Below are 18225 nucleotides of genomic sequence, written 5' to 3' on the forward strand. Positions count from 1 at the left end.
GTATCGTATCGGTGATACTAGCCCTGTTTACTTGGTATCAGATCAATACCAAAATTTCCAGTATCGCCCACCCCTACTTAATACTCCCTTCCACCATAGACATACCCGTTGTAATAACCATTTTCAATATATATATTTTTTTTACTCTAAGACTTTTGGATGTAGTATAATACAGTAATTGCTGTCATGTTAATGGGAGTTTTTTTTTTTTTTTTTCTTTTTAGGAAATTTTTAAATACTTAAAGACTATGCTAAAATACAGTTAAAATAATTGAAGCAATGTTTTAATGTGTTGTTAAGAGACTTATATAAAATATGCTCACATTTCAAACCAAAATTTGCTGAGTAAATGTATTATGGACTTACTTTTCTCTTCCCATAAAATGCGCTTGCACTAATGGACGCAATTTTTCTTAATGAGGAAGAGAAAGGTACCAAAGCCCCACCCCTTCACATTTGGTATTATTGAAAAGCCTTCAATGTCCTCTGTAGATAGCAAAAGGAGTTAATTCAGCAGTATGCAGTGGGTGGGCGATATTCAGGTTTACAAAAGTCCTCCACCAAGGACAAATTTGAGCTACTGGTAGTCAAGAGGGTATGTCATGTAGTCATACAATACCTTAAATATCTCTTGTGTGTGTGGCCAGTGAACTTAAGTATCCCTTGATGTCAAAAACATTGTATTTGTTTTCTTTCATTGCTACTTTGCAGTGAGGAGAATAGAAAAGGAGCAGCAGAGCCATTATGACAATGAAACATTTGGTTAAAGCAACATTTAATGTAAGCATTAAATCATTTATTGACAAAAAAACTTTTGGATGTGGTATAATACAGTAATTGCTGTCATGTTAATGGGAGTTTTTTTTTTTTTTTTTCTTTTTAGGAAATTTTTAAATACTTAAAGACTATGCTAAAATACAGTTAAAATAATTGAAGCAACGTTTTAATGTGTTGTTAAGAGACTTATATAAAATATGCTCACATTTCAAACCAAAATTTGCTGAGTAAATGTATTATGGACTTACTTTTCTCTTCCCATAAAATGCGCTTGCACTAATGGACGCAATTTTTCTTAATGAGGAAGAGAAAGGTACCAAAGCCCCACCCCTTCACATTTGGTATTATTGAAAAGCCTTCAATGTCCTCTGTAGATAGCAAAAGGAGTTAATTCAGCAGTATGCAGTGGGTGGGCGATATTCAGGTTTACAAAAGTCCTCCACCAAGGACAAATTTGAGCTACTGGTAGTCAAGAGGGTATGTCATGTAGTCATACAATACCTTAAATATCTCTTGTGTGTGTGGCCAGTGAACTTAAGTATCCCTTGATGTCAAAAACATTGTATTTGTTTTCTTTCATTGCTACGTTGCAGTGAGGAGAATAGAAAAGGAGCAGCAGAGACATTATGACAATGAAACATTTGGTTAAAGCAACATTTAATGTAAGCATTAAATCATTTATTGACAAAAAAACAAAACAAAACACATTTTAAATACAGGCTTTAATCCGTCACATCCTTTTCCTCATCCTCTAAGTGGACCATCCCCTTCTCTGTCTTTAGCAATCTTACTCCTAAAGAGAAGGAAAACATGAGTTATCAGCTTTAAACCAAGAAACCGTTTCATTAGGATGTTTGGCTGTAGAAGCTTTCTGATTTCAAGGTGAATGCAGCAAGAGATGGCTGGGAACAACATAAAAGAAAGTGATATCAAACTATAATTTAGACAATTTGAGTTTCATTTTCTTGGACCTGGCAATCAATTCCAGCCACTATTATTAGACTTATGACAATTACAAGCCAAGTTTTACTTTAACTGACCTACTGTGGGTGTCTGCTAACAATTTTCCTGTGCAATGAGAGATTCTTAACTAACTTTGTGCTGCACTCACTTCTAGCTTGACCTCTAAATAAAATGGTTTATATAATATGAACAAACTGTTGGTTTGTTTTCAACTTGTGTGATCGTCTGTCTGTCGTGTTTCTTGATCTGTTCTACTTGTTGCCATTTTGCTGTGTTGCAGAAATTACCTTAGTGGGTACTATGTTATTATAACTGACAGCCCTGTCTAGAAGACTGGATTTTTAGAGTCATCATCATGACATCACATGTGACAAGCTGTGTGGAAAATTACATCAGTGAAGGACCTTGTCAGAAAATGGAAGAGACTGAATGAACACTGGAAATAGACAACATCAGTTGTGTGTGAACACCAGACCAAAACCACTCACAACATGAGCTGGGAGGAGGTCAGATGTCATCGTCCAGGAGTCAGTGGATGGCCGGAGAAAGATCATGGTGAACATTTATATCTGACATCAGAATTCTGTTGTCAGGTGACCAAAGTTCCATCCATAGGTCACATGATGACAACTGAGCAATTGTATTTAGTTGATGACAACCATAAGATGCAGTTGGAAGCCCCAGAAAATACTAGTGTGTGAGTGCTGATTTAAGATTATTTTGTCCTGTTGCAAGGCCAAAAATGCCCAAATCTTAACCAGCTACTTTGTTTAACCATGGTGAAGAGGATTCTGCAATGTAAACAAACCACATTCTTCCTCCAGTTTAACAGAGAACTTGTTGTGGCTAAAGCTTAACTGTTGTGATGGCATATCAGAAAATACTCAAATGAATCATTTTTGTAATGGTCATCTATGGTTTGGAAGGCACTGGAAAGTACTGTCCTGCCAAGAGTGTGAGATCAGAAAAACCTCATGTGGGTTGTTTTTGTAGCAAACATTTTAATGCTTAAGTTTCTGTTCATCAATAAAGAAAATCATGGTGTGTGTGTGTGTGTGTGTGTGTGTGTGTGTGTGTGTGTGTGTGTGTGTGCGTGTGTGTGTGTGTGTGTGTGTGTGTGTGTGTGTGTGTGTGTGTGTGTGTGTGTGTGTGTGTGTGTGTGTGTGTGTGTTGACCTGGTATATGTGGAGGACAGTTGAGGACTGGTGTGTCTTTTCTGCGAGGTTTCTTCAGCTGGTCTTCTTGCTGATTCTCTGCGCAAAGAGCCTCTTCTTCACCATCTTTCATCTCTGAATTTCTATCCACCAAGCTCTCCAGAACCTCCCGGTCTGTCACACAGCCAGACAAACAGTTACATTCTCAACTTCAGCATACCTGTCTCCAGAGAAAGAGACTTACAAAAGACCTTAGCTCATGTGGATGAACTATGATGCAAATAGTTCTAGGTGTTCATTCTGAAGGTTTCTGCCCATGGAATAGCCCAATCCAGCACATCTAATGCCGTCCCATTTACTAAGACAGCATCACAAAGATGGCATGCAGAGGTTATCTGATGTGTTTTTTTGTTTGTTTGTTTTTACCAGGTTAAGTCTGATCACAAAACAACAAAATTTTCCCACTTACCACATTGTGTCTATTTAACACAGAGTTGTTTTTATATTTGGCAGTATTTTGAAACTATAGTTCTGAACTGGTTAGACCACAGATCTCACTGTGAAGACTTTTCACACATAACAGCAGATAAAGCCTTTTCAAAATGTCACACTTTCATCAATGTCACAATCAGGACAAACTCTGATCTTAACAAGTAGTAATTGTTTTCTGTATTCCATGTTCCATCCTAAACCTTTATAATGTGGATGGTAAGGAAAATCGCAGCCCCTGGCAGAGCTGCAATTTGTTAGTAAGGATTATCTTGTTAATTTCTCATTCTAAAAAAGGGTGTAAGAATCATCTTGAAAAACAATGAATAATGTGAATAAATTGAACAAACTTATTGGTCAAAGACAAATTTTGAAAATATGAATTACAACACCAGCACTTTTCAACTTACACATATAGTAAGACGTACAGTTCATTAAAGCAGCTCTTGCACCTTTGCCTACTTTTTGAGCTTTGCTCATCACATAGGACCTTTACTGTAAACTTAGTATGTTTCATTATCTGACGCCTAATGTGTTTTTAAATTAAAACATTGTCAACTTATTACTGTCATTATTTTTAAAAAAAAAAGAAAGAAAAAAAGGGCATATTGCTGTGCTTACAATGTGTGCTCTCCTGTGTCATCAGTCGATGTTCAGGCTCCTGGGTCGACCTCATACAGCCAGTCGTCATCTTTGAGATCCTTTGGGCTCTCTACACAGATCATATAACACACACACACACACACACACACACACACACACACACACACACACACACACACACACACACATACAATCACAATTCATTATTCATGAGTGGACCTTATGACAGTAACAAAGCACTTCACGGTTGTGTGTGTGTGTGTGTGTGTGTGCAAGAGACAGAGAGAGAGAGAGAGAGAGAGAGAGAGAGAGAGAGACTACTGTACCTCACTGACAAATCTACGTCCCGTTTAAACGAAACTATATCAACACAAGCTTTTATCAACCAACCACATTCAAACAGCAAATCTTTGTCTATAAGACATTGATTATTGCCTTTTGAATCTTAATATCTAAACCTTTTTATGGCCTTTTTACCTTTAAACTTTTAACTTGTCCCAATAATGTCATGTTAGTGATAGCATTTTGTCTTGCAAGACTTTTGTTGCTAATCTTATGTGATTTGGACCAGATGGACAGAGATGACAGCCAGCATCGTACATAAGAGGAAAACTGAAGGAAGCCAAATGACTAAAAAGAAGCAAATATGGTGAAGAATTTGCCTGCAAATAGATAAGAGGAAAAGGACGGAAAAAGAAATCAAAAGCGTATAAAGTTTCAGCTAAAAGAGAAATAAAACATATAAGAAAGACAAAAACCAAGCAACCATGATAAATAAAGAATTCAAGTATGCTCTTACCTCGGTCAGCAGTGGCACACAGATAGACTGGAGCAGTATGACTGTTGGTTATGAAGCTGGTTATGAAGCTTGGAGGAGGAGCGTGTCCCCCCCCCCCCCCCCCCCCCCACACACACACACACCATATTATGATGCGAGAGGATACCATGATAATTTCTGTTGGTACCTGATACCTTCAAGGCCAAATCATGGGGTAGGTCAAAAATAAAAGCTGGATTAGCTGCAACATTATTGACAAGCAGTCATTCACTCAAATGACACCCGCCGATGAAACAAAAAGAAGAACTAGAACATGAAGGATGAATGTTAGAGGGATGGAATGTTAAGGCTTCGCAGCCGCCAAGTATTAGGACCCAGAGATGCAGAACCAGGAGACAGGAATTGTGTAAAACCAAGGAGATATTTATTAACAAAACGAAGAACAGAAAACACATAACAAACAAAAGGCGCACTCAAACGGAGTGGGAGACGAAGCAAACAAAAGACGCACTCAAACGGAGTGGATGAACTAAGGGAGCACTGACGAAGCGGGTATGGATCGAGGCACGCGTGGAAGCGGCAGACAGGTCTGGATCTATGGCCAGCCATAGATCCAGGGGTAGACAGACAGACACAAACACAGGGAAAAAGGAGAGGAGACACACAGGGAGAGACAGGATCCTAACATGGAATCCCTGCCAAAAAGGCTAAAAGTGCAGCAAAACAGCAAAAGCATAAATTAATCTGCATTTGATCAAGTAAAATAAGTATTTGATCCTCAAGCAAAACATGACTTAGTACTTTGTGGAGAAACCCTTGTTGGCAAGCACAGAGGTCAGACGTTTCTTGTAGTTGGTCACCAGGTTTGCACACATCTCAGGAAGGATTTTGGTCCACTCCTCTTTACAGATCCTCTCCAAATTCTTAAGGTTCCGAGACTGTTGATTGGCAACTCGAAGTTTCAGCTCCCTCCACAGATTTTCCATGGGATTAAGGTCTGGGGACTGGCTAGGCCACTCCATAACCTTAATATTCTTCTTCTTTAGCCAATGAACATCAAGTGTTCATTGGCAAACTTCAGACGAGCCTATACATGTGGCTTCTTGAGCAGTGGGACCTTGCGGGCACTGCAGGATCTCAATCCATTACGGCGAAGTGTGTTACCAATGGTTTTCTTGGTGACTGTGGTCCCAGCTGCCTTGAGATCATTTACAAGCTCCTCCAGTATAGTTCTGGGTGGATCCCTCACCTTCCTCATGATCATGATCATGTACAAACACTTCCGGCACCGTACGAGCGGCAGCCTTTTTTCAGCTTGCTAGACTCTAGGAGTTTTTCTTATATTTTCTGTTTTTATGTGCGTCTTTTTTAAATTCTTTTAGTTTTACGTATTTGTAAATATCTGGCGCATCAGAGACGCGAAACTCGGTAACTCTGGCGCTACTTCGTGACCACTTTTACAACCCGTGCAACTTTCTCTGCGTCTGTGGGTCCGTGAGAGACAATGGCTCCCATTGTTTACAGTAGGGATCAGCTGCTGGCCCTGCGTAACACAGCTGTGCGGCCGGAGGAGCTTATAGACCGACTCTCCCATCCGACATCATGGGGAACGCAAGATCTCTCCCCAATAAGATAGATGAGCTGACGGCATTGACCCGACATGAGCAGGATTTCCGGCGGTGCAGTTTGCTACTGTTCACAGAGACGTATTTGGGAATGCAGCACACAGACGCGACTGTAGCGCTGGATGGATTCTCACTAGTACGGGTGGACCGGACAGAGAGAAGCGGTAAGAGGAAAGGAGGAGGGCTGGCAGTGTTTGTGAACGATAGATGGTGTAACTCCAGGCACATTACTATCAAAGAGCAGCGCTGCTGCCCAGACATTGAACTGTTGGCTGTTAGTCTGAGGCCATATTATCTGCCGCAGGAGTTCTCACACGCCATAGTGGTGGCTGTGTATATTCCTCCTTCTGCTAAAGACGATTTAGCCTGTGACATCCTCAATACCGTGACCAGCAGGCTGCTTACTGATCTCTGGGGATTTTAATCATGCCTCTCTGTCCTCCACTCTGCCAAAATTCATCCAGTATGTCACATGTGCCACCAGAGACAATAAAACACTGGACTTATTCTATGCCAACACCAAGTAAGCATATGAATCTTCACCCCTCCCTCCTCTGGGAAGAGCTGATCACAACCTGGTTCATCTCCTGCTTGTCTACAAGCCCCTTGTCAACAGGCAACCAGATGTGTCCCGCAGACTGAAGAGGTGGTCTGACAAGGCTGAAGAGGCTCTGAAGGACTGCTTCGAGACAACCGTGTGGGATATATTCAGTGACTCTCATGAGGAGGACAATGACAGCTTGACAGACAGCATCACGGACTACATAAACTTTTGCGTGGAGAACACTGTACCCACCAGGACGGTACGGTGTCACTCCAACAACAAACCCTGGATTAATCCTGACATTAAGGCTCTTTTAAAGGAGAAGAAGAGGGCCTTCAAGTCAGGAAACAAAGAGGAGCTGAAAACTGTTCAGAGGGAGCTAAGAAGGAAAATCAGGGAGGGGAAGGACAGATACAGGAAGAGAATGGAAGAACAGCTGCAGAAGAACAACACCAGGGGAGTCTTGAGAGGCCTGAAAACCATTTCAGGCCACCAGAAGCCAAACTGTCAGGCAGCTGGGGATTCAAAGTGGGCAGATGAGCTGAACACCTACTTCTGCAGGTTTGAGGATGCATCTGCCCCTCCCCCAGCGACATCAACCCTGCAGCAGTCCTCCTGTGATCTGCCAGCAATCTACCCAAGTACCCCACTGACCCCCCCCACCACAGTATTCAGCTCACCGCCACCAACGCCACCCCCCACTGCCCCTCCTAGCCCCTCATCCACATCACAAGACACTCAGCTCCCCTGCTCCAACTTGTCTCCCACACCTCTCCAGGTGAGAAAATCAACTGAGAAAGACCAGGAAGGCTGCAGGACCGGACGGCCTCAGTCCCAGACTCCTCAGATCCTGCTCTGATCAGCTGAGCATGATCATTGGACATCTGTTCAACCTGAGTCTGAGGCTGGGAAGGGTACCACGCCACTCTGGCACAGGTACCACGCAGGATGTCTTCCAAAGACCCCATATCCCAAGGCACTAACATCTAACATCACACCTCACAAAGGTGGTCCTTGCCCACCTGCGCCCCCTGGTGAGCTCGTCCATGGACCCGCTGCAGTTTACGTACCAGCCTGGCATCGGAGTGGACGATGCCCTCATCTTCCTCCTCCATCGAGCCCTGTCTCACCTGGAGTCGCCTGGGAGCTCTGTCGTCAGCTGGGGGAGCAGCATCACAGCAGCTGACAGGAAGAGGCTGGACAAACTTATCAGGAAGGCCAGCTCTGTCCTGGGATGCCCTCTGGAACAGGTGGAGGAGGTGGGGGAGAGGAGGATGACAGCCAAGCTGTCCTCCATGACAGACGACTCCCACCCACTCCAAGACATACTCACTGCACTAAGGAGCTCCATCAGTGATAGGATGCTACATCCAAAGTGTGTGAAGGAGAGGTATCGCAGGTCATTCCTTCCTGCAGCTGTCAGACTACACAACACGAACTACTGAAAGTAATTTTTTGATAATTTATGTGTAAATCATCTGTAAATTACCTGTGCAATAATCTGGGCATTAACTGGTACAATAATCTGTGTATTGATTGATTGATCATCCTTACCCCACAAGGCGATGGAGCATGGAGCTCCAGAGCAAGGGCGATTGATGTTTTTTTTTATATGTCTTCCATTTTCAAATAATTGCACCAAGTGGTCTCTTTCTAACCAAGCTTCTTGCTGATGGTCTTGTAGCCCATTCCAACCCTTGTACAGGTCTACAGTCTTGTCACTGATACCCCTTGACAGCTCTTTGGTCTTGCCCATGGTGGTGGAGAGGTTTGAATGGAGGGGACTGATTCTGTGACAGGTGTCTCTTATACTTATAACGAGTTGAGATTCAGAGAACTTTCTGAAAGTGACAGCACTAATTTGTGCGCCCCATGGGCACTTAACCTGTCTGTGGGGGTCAGATTTCTTGCTGGTTGGGAGGGGACTGTAGAAACTTGCCTGTTCCTGTGTGTGAGTCAATGATCACACTTACTCGATGAACACACCAGTTTATTGAAGAGTGGAATACAGCGGGAACAGCGAGCCAACATGACATCATAACATCCGCATTAGCAGCATCAGACAGCAGTAAAAGTACTGTGATTGGCTAAAGGATCTACAGGTACGGTAGCTCGCAGTAAACAAAAAGAGCAATCATTTAAACAAATGATCTACAGGGACCAAATAATTATTTTGAACGATCAAATGCAAATCAGTTTATAATCTTTATATAATGTGTTTTTTCAGGATTCTTATTCTGTTATAACACACCTCCCATAAAAATGATACAACATTCATTTCTTTGCAAGGGGGCAGACTCACAAAATCAGCAGGGAATCAAATAATTATTTCCCCAACTATATATATATATATATATATATATATATATATATATTAAGAAGTATCAATATAAAAACACTGAAATATTTCATATTACATGAGTATGTAACTTTCAAATATGCACTGTGAAAGGAACTGAACAAGAACAACAGATTCTTTCCGGTCATGTTCTTTCTATAGCAGAGTCATATAAGCTTTCATACAAATAAAACACTTGATGCTCCAATCAAACCAAAGCCTTTTGTACTCTGACAATTGGCACATCCTTGGAAGTGAGTGCTGCTCAGTTATTGTTATTGACAGCCTCGATGTGTTTTTAGACAATAACATTCAGAGAAAATGAACATGAACACACACACACACACACACACACACACAAACAAACAAACAAAAAAAAACACCTTTCACTGTTTTAAGGTTTATTGTTGTGGTTTTATTCATTTGAAGCATTGAGCATTCACTGAGCAGAGGCCTGGAGTGTAATAACATCTTCATTAAATAACTCAAACTTTGTTTTGTTTTCATATTAACATATTTTACTTTGTAAAAAAAAGCATTTAAAGAGGCCATATTGCTCAGCTTTTGAGGTTCATAACTTAATTAATGGTGTGTACTAGAAAAGGTTTACATGCTTTAGTGTTCAAACAATACATTATTTTTTTCATAATGTTCATTGCTGCAACACTGATTTTACTAAGGATGATCCATTTTATCTCGAGTTTTCCTTTAAGCCACCCTTCTGAATAGCCAAGTCTGCTCTGACTGGTCAGTACACAAAGGACTAAGGATATATAATAAAATAATCGCTTCTAAAAAAATGTTTTTAATTTACCACCTCACATGTTGGAGCATAAATCTGATCTGTATTAGCCTAAGCTTTGTAATGCTCTTTGGCCAAAAATGGCAACATAAAAAAACAGTTGAAGGCATCAAGCCTTATGTGAAGTTGGCTTCAAATGAGGCTTAATGTTTACACCAGGGGTTCTCAAACCTATTACTCATCTGATTATTAATCAAAGTCAATCTCTCAAGCAATTAATGTTGTCCTGACATTGATTTCAATGATAGGGAAAGCAGCCACAGTAAGACCACATTCATGGGGAGAGAACCGCTGTGAATGATTTCAAGCTACACAGTATATTCAATGTCATTACATATTTACTGATCAATAGAAAATAACTTAGAAATAGAAAACATTACACTTCATAACATATTGTAGTCTATTCATAACACGAGGTGGCAGGCATCCCTAACTATGTTTTATCCAAAGCTGGATTTTTTTCTTACAAAATTATGTTACCAAAACAGCTAACACATGAAAGGAAAAGGAAAACACAAGAGTATAATATGGTCTTCAAATAATTTAAAAACAGCCCATCCTGTGTTGTATCTCATGCATCTCATAGTGGTTGTAGTCTCACCGTCGCTAACAAGTCAGTTTTACTTGAACGTGAAACATTGATCACAAAATGTGATGAATACCAAGTAAAAGCTAAGAAAGATAAGGCATATCCTTCAGTGAATGGAAAACTTTCAGGTTCTGATCAGTTAGATGTAGCCTCAGGCAGCGCCCCTGACACCTGAAACACAGGATAACAGAGGACAGGTTCACTGGTAACAGGTGATAGTATCATGATTGAGCCTATTTCTGTTGGAGGTTTGTGCCTGTTAAAAGAACCTTTGTTTGTTTGTTTGTTTGTTTGTTTTCAAGCTTTAAGTAAATCAAGTCTTTATTTTTGTCAAATTGTTGAATGTAGATGAGATTTATGTAAGAGCAAAATGGCACAAACTAGCCTCACACTATAGACCAGTCTAAATTACGTTTGTGAAACCAGCCCCAGAGTTTCAGCATCAGTGACAGTCAGCTCCAGCTAAAAATACTGAGGTGTTTTCTGGATTGCGCTTCCCGAATGAAAAAGACTGAGGCAAACCACAGGCTGAAAAGAGCAATTGTTGCAAATTCACCTCTTATTCCAATGAATCTGTATTCACAGAATGATGTAAAGACTCCTTTAGCTGGAAAACAGGAAACACAGCATTTATAAAGTGGTATGACTTCAGATACATACATCTGTAAAATGTAAAGTTATTACAGAAATTATGTGTGTAGTTGCTGCCATCTAGTATGGAATTCTGCATATACTGCACTCAACAGTGAAACATGTCTGTTTTGCAGTTCACATGCATATTTTTCATGAGTATTTCTTTGACTTATAGAATTCTCTTACTTCTTTTATACTTGCACTATATGACCTTTGGTATGGCATACAGTATCATTTTATGACACCACTGTCTAAATATAGGGATCCCTGGAAATGAAAGCCCAACTGAATGAGAAGAGACTCTTTAGATCTGGGAACAGGTAGAGGAGGGTGTAGAGGGAGCTGAAAAGGGAGATAAGGAAAGGCAAGGACAACTACACGAGGAAGTTGGAGGATCACCTTCAGGGAATCAACGCCTGAAAGGTTTGGAGAGGCCTGAAACCCATCTCAGGCCACAGCAGTGACAGTGGAAGGTGGCCTGAATCTGTAGACTGGGAATGCACAAATGAACTAAATCTATTTTTCAACAGTTTTGATTCTTCCTTCCCCAATCCACCAGGGCCCAGACCATACGCCGTTACTTCTCCACACCCCCTCTGTATCAGAATTACATTACATTATTTCCACAAATGTGAGTTCAACTTATAGAAAGATGCCGTCTACCCAACAATATCAGCTCAGAACAACTGAGTCTAAATTCTAAAATGTAGTAGGCAACAGTAGATCATTTCTGACTCTATTCTTATTTCACTACAGATTATAATGTGATATTCTTACTCTCTGGAGGAAGCCCACTATGTCCAGTTTGCCTGTCTGAGTGGGAGAACAGCCCAGGCCCTCACAGATGTTCTCTGATCCAGGAGGTGACTGTCTGGGGGAGTCCACATTACAGATGCTCCAGGAGGACGTGTGGGCACTCAGCTGCATTTCAGCTGGAGGGATCCAGGGCAGCAGACAGCACTGAGTGGCTACTGTCCTGTCATAGGTGGGGCTCAATGATGTGGGCAGAGTCCCAGGTAGAAAGACTCTGAGATGAGAGCAGAGCAGAGACTGCTCATCCAACAGTCTGTGCATCTTCTACTCAAAAACAAAGAATTATAATTAGAAAACATGCCATAAAACAAATAATTTATTTAAATAATAACACCACTTTTATGTAAGAGAAAAAAATGAAAATAAATTAAATATGATTTTAATTCCTTCAAAAAAGAAAATGTCAATAAAAAGAAAAATTCTATCCCAAATCTGTTATTAAAAAAGCAAAGCTGGAGTGTCCTGGTGGTCGCAAGATTAAGAACCTTATCATGTAATTGAGAATTTTTGTTGCCCCCTTCTCTCTCCCTATGTTCCCTGTCTGCAGTGTACTGTTAAACACAAACCTCATTCTAAAAAAAGGTTGGCACGCTTTGCAAGACGTCCCATGTGGTAATATCCTTTACACAATTACGTGTTTCAGAATGTGGTGAACCTCAACTCATCCTTGTTCTTGAATGACTAAGCCCTTCAAATATGCCCCAAATAAGAGGTAGTGGAAAATTCAAAGAACAAGTGACCGCATTTGTACTACCACCAGCTGTGTTCTGAAACAAAACTAGAGGCCATCTTAGATTTGTCGTGTAAGGGGACACAGCAAATCTGGCTCCTCACTCTCCAAATTGAAACACCTGTTTAATCATTTAGGCATTCCCTCTCAAACATGAAAACTTTTCTTCAGGCTGAGAAACTCAAGCACATTCATGAAATAACTCACACAAAGAGAAGTAACAAAACAGCAAATGCTTTCTTCCTCTTGGCCATTTAAATTTTGCAATGCGCGTTCTTCCCCAGAGTCACTATTTCATTTCTAGACTGCTGTTCATGGATTCATCCATGCCTAACTTGCATGACATTATTTTTTTCGATGACATCTGCCTCTCCGATTTAAAATTCTGGTCTTCTTTGCTGGATCAGTAGGGATGGTGTAAGGTGATAATCTGGTTCATCCTTCCAACTCTTTCCACTCTTTTCCACTGACTTTGACATCAGTTTTCCAATGATGCCATGCCCTCCTTTGCATATGGAGGGTATTTTCAAGGTCAGTGGTTCACCAGCAAATGACCTCCCTCTTTCCCCAAGCATGATTCCTCCTCCCACCCATATAACACTTTTCCTATTGTTGTAGCATATCAAAATCATGAGATGTATTACGTGGTTATCTGTCTTGCAAAATTTCATAATCACAGTACGTCATGTGCCAGGTGATGCTAATGTCATTGTTGATTCTTAATCCCATTTTAACTTCCAGGTATTCAAGAAACTTTTCCCAGAAGACAGATCAAAAACAAAACATTAAAAAGTATCAGATTAGGGATCTGGGAACAGATCTTCTGACATCGCATTTGTGGTCTAATGGGCTCAGTTTAGGTTTCCTCATCATGAAAGTTGAGAAACTTCTAGTCACTGCTGGCTAAGCTATTCAGGTCACTGCGGAGCATGGGCCATGCTGGCTAAAGATTTCACATCAGAAGCAGGGCAATGCTGTCCTCTAGCCATAGCTGTTTAAACTATCCAGGTCACTGCTGACCATTTGCCAAAAATATTCAATCATTCCAGGTCACGTTTTGTTTCTGTCTATTCATTCAGGGTTCTGTGTCATGGCCCTTTTTATGTTCATTTCTAAACAGATTATGCCATCTTGTTTGTCTAAATGTGGCCTCTTTCATTCCTGCATGGTAAGTTAGCATTCTTTGGGGGAGTTATTTCACTTTGGGATTTGAGGGACTGTATCTAATTGTTTCTCAGACACCTCAATTACAAAAATCTCCCTGTGGAGGATGAAAGACACATTTAAATAAACAAATATCTTAATTCATTCACTTGTCTCTCCAGATTGAAATGAAATATTGAAATTAATATTGTTGCCTCAATGGCCTATTACTGTAGTGTCAGAATAATGATACAGCATTTCATAGCTGACAGTATTTTTTCACATTTCAGTCATTATAGTTTGCGGGTATAATCAGTTACCATCAGTTCATACTGTGCTGATTACATTCAGTTTATTTTCACACATATTTTCTATAAAGACTGCTCTCCCAACCAACATGTATGCGTATGTTGGTGTGACTATGTTACCATTTTCAAGCTATCATCATAGTTATGAGCAAGCTCATTCAACTGCATCTCCAGCTCTCCAGCTTCCTGTCTCACTGCTAGCCTCAGCTCTTCTATGTCTCGAACCTTCTCCCTACACACACACACACACACACACACACACACACACACACACACACACACACACACACTTATTGTTTGTCCTGAAAAAAAAAATGTAAATTTAAGCAAATATATTTCAAGAGCATGATTAACACAAAGTGAAAAGATCATTACTTCAGTAAATGAGAGAACAGCATGGCTCTTCATAAAATTCAGTTCATAAACACCAACTTTAAAAAATGAATTACAGAATTTCTTTTTTGAACTATACAAAATATTCAGTATGTTGTTTTTGCTCTTACATTATACACACATTATACATTACCTGATAGTGTCCCATATCAAACAATCTCACATATAGTGTTATTTTAGGTTGCTGTTGATGTTCACTATTGAATGAGTGAAAACTGTTCACAGCTGAGTTTCAAAAAATTGAGAGATGGGAGTTTTGGTCTTGCAGGTGCTATTACTTTTGTTTAAGCAGAAAAGGAATGAGTGCAGCATTGTCCCGCACTAATAGCTGTGATGGAGACTCCATGCACATGTCAGTTTCAGACAGCTTCAGAAACTGAAGAGCCATGTTCAGTTTTGAACAACTAACCTTTAAAGATGGCACCGCGCAAGTGGCAGCTTGTTACAGCAGCTCCAGCCGTTTTTCTTTGTATTAGTGTGTTTTTGTGTCTTTCTCGTGTTTTTTCCATCACTAGTCTCGGTGGATCGTGTGTACGTATGGATGTACAACTGGTGAGACTAGGGATAAGAAAAGATGTTAAAAACACATCCATTCTGTCTGTTATTGTGGGAAACATGACATCTCTCCCAAAGAAGATGGAAAAGCTAACCATGCTAACCAGACCGCAGAGGGAGTACCAAGAGTGTAGCCTCATGTGTTCCACTGAATGCCAGTTGACAGAGATCGCGCCAGAGACGCATGTTATGCTGGACAATTTTCAATTGCTGAGAGCGGACAGGGGAGTGAAGGAGAGTGGTAAGAGAAAAGGTGGGGGCATAGCGATGTTTGTAATCAACACATAGTGTAACCCAGGGCACATCAGGGTAAAAGAGCAGCACTGCACCAGAGACATTGAACTGTTAGCTATTAGCATTTGGCCATATGACCCCCTGAGGGAGTTCTTGCACATTATTGCGATAACGGTGTACATTCCCCGTTGGCCGATGCCACAGCAGCATGCAAGCTTCTGCACACAGTAGTCTCACAGTTACAGACATCTCACCCCTAGGCCCTCCTCCTCATCTCTGGAGACTTCAATCATGCGTCCCTGTCCTCCACTTTCCCAACTTTCACCCAGTATGTTAAATGCCCAACAAGAGACAATAGAACATTGGACTTACTGTATGTAACGCTAAGGATGCTTACAACTCATCACCTCTCCCCCCACTGGGCTGTTCTGATCACAATCTGACTGCATACATACCTTTGGTGAATAAACAACCACCAACCATCAGGTATGTAAGAAGATGGTCAGAGGAGTTCAGCATGGCATTGAGGGACTGCTTTGACACCACTGACTGGAATGTGTTGTGCAATCCACAGGGGGGAGGAGATTGACAGTTTAACAACCTGCATTATGGACTACATTAACTTCTGTGTGGAAAACACTGTGCCTAAAAGGAAGGTACAGTGTTTTCCAAACAACAAAACCTGGGTGTCGAACTGAAAGCCCTACTGAATGAGAAGAAGAGGGTCTTTAGATCAGGGGAGGAGGTTGCAGAGGGACCTGAATCGGGAGATAAGGAGAGGCAAGGATAGCTACAGGAGGAAGCTGGAGGAGCTCCTTCGGGGGAACAATGCCAGAGAGGTTTGGAGGGACCGGGAATGGGCAAATGAACAAAACAGATTTGACTGTTTGACTTGGTTTGACCATTCCTCAAGGAGACAGACCAGCAGCTGGCAGCCTTGAGAAGGCCAATGAGCTAAACCACTTTTTCAACAGGTTTAGCTCACAACCAGGAGTGGCCCTACAGTCCCCCACCCCTTCACACCTCCCCACTATCCACAACAGTCTCCACAACCCCCCTCTGCCCAAGCTTTCTCCCTCCAACCCTCAACCCTCCCTGGTGATCCCTCCCCTGGACTCTACTCCCACATCGCCCACCATCCCCCACAGCAGCCCCTCCACTAGCACCATCCCCTGCCCGACTGCAGGCCAGGTAAGAAGACAGCTGGAAATGCCACACCTGGGCTGCTGGCCCTGATGGCATTAGTTCCAGAGTCCTGAGGACTTGCGCAAGCCAGCTGTCTGTGATCCTGTGACACCTCTTCAACCTGAGCCTGAGCCTGCAGAGAGTCCCGGTGCTGTGGAAGATGTCCTGTATGGCTCCTGTTCCAAAGAAGAAATCTCCATCTGGCCCCAACGATTACAGTCCTGTTGTCCTTACATTGCTCATGATGAAGGTGCTGGAGAGGCAGGTCCTGGCCCACCTCTGACCGCAGGTGAAATCATCACTGGACCTTCTACAGTTCGCCTACAAACCCCATCAGGGTGTGGACAACGCCATCATACACCTGCTGCAGCGTGCTCACTCCCACTTGGATTGTAGTGGCAGCACTGCAAGGATCACTTTCTTTGATTTCTCCGGTACATTTAATACCATCCAGCTGCTGCTCCTGGGTAAGAAGCTGCGAGTGATGGGAGTCAAGGCACCCACAATCTCCTGGATTACTGACTTCCTGACAGACAGACCGCAGTTTGTCCGACTGGGCAATGTTCTGTCTGAGACTGTGGAAAGTAGTGCAGGAGCACCTCAGGGGACAGTTCTGTCTCCCGTTCTCTTCTCCTTGTACACCTCAGACTTTCAGTACAACTCTACTCTCTACTCTCCACCTACAGAAGTTTTGGGACAACTCAGCGTGGTGGGGTGTATAAAGGATGGGTGAGAGGAGGAATACAGAGCAGTGGTGGAAGATTTTGTGGGATGGTCTAGTAGGAATCACCTACCGCTTAAAACCAAGGAGATGGTAATTGAATGCTGACACGAAGAGGCTGGACAAACTCATTAGGAAGGCCAGCTCTGTCCTGGGATGCCCTGTGGAACTGGTGGAGGTGGTGGGGGAGTAGAGAATGACAGCCAAGCTGTCCTCCATGACAGTCAATGACTCCAACCCCCTCCAACACACACTCACTGCACTGAGGAGCTCTATCAGTGACAGGATGCTACATCCAAAGTGTGTGAAGGAGTGGTATCACACTGTCACACTACACAACAAGAACTGCTCCAAGTAATCCAGTCCAACCTGTACATAACAGTCTGCAAATACAATTTATAATTTCTTAAGATTTCTTACTTTTAATACACTCTTTTGTATATACTTATTGTTTTTACTCCATCTATCTATCTAATCTATCTTTTATTGGTGCTGATGTAAACTGGAATTTCCCCTTGCGGGACTAATAAAGGAATATTGAATTGAATTGAATTGAATTGAATTGAATTGAATTGAATTGAATTGAATTGAATTGAATTGAATTGAATTTAGAAGGAACAGGATGACCACACAACCACTGTGTATTCTGAGGGAGAATGTTGCAGTGGTTGAGGATTACAAATACCTCGGAGTGCACCTCCACAACAGACTGAACTGGAAAACTAACATCAATGCTGTTTACAAGAAGGGGATGAGCAGACTCTATTTCCTGAGAAGGCTCAGATCATTCAACATGTGCAGCAAGATGTTGGAGATCTCATACCAGTCGGTTGTTAGTGCTAGTGCAC

The 18225-nt window shown here is 41.8% G+C and overlaps 1 long non-coding RNA gene across 1 annotated transcript; it reads right to left on the minus strand.

Moving 5' to 3' along the window:
• Positions 1-10757: 10757 nt before the first annotated feature.
• On the minus strand, positions 10758-12411 carry LOC139346983 (uncharacterized). Its single transcript, XR_011603294.1, has 3 exons — positions 12073-12411; positions 11219-11269; positions 10758-10833 (listed from the first exon to the last, which is right to left on the minus strand). It is a non-coding gene; the product is annotated as an uncharacterized lncRNA (long non-coding RNA).
• Between the last annotated feature and the right edge of the window lie 5814 nt (positions 12412-18225).

This window comes from Chaetodon trifascialis, chromosome 18 (genome assembly GCF_039877785.1).
Source record: "Chaetodon trifascialis isolate fChaTrf1 chromosome 18, fChaTrf1.hap1, whole genome shotgun sequence".
In the NCBI taxonomy this organism is placed as follows: Eukaryota; Metazoa; Chordata; class Actinopteri; order Chaetodontiformes; family Chaetodontidae; genus Chaetodon; species Chaetodon trifascialis.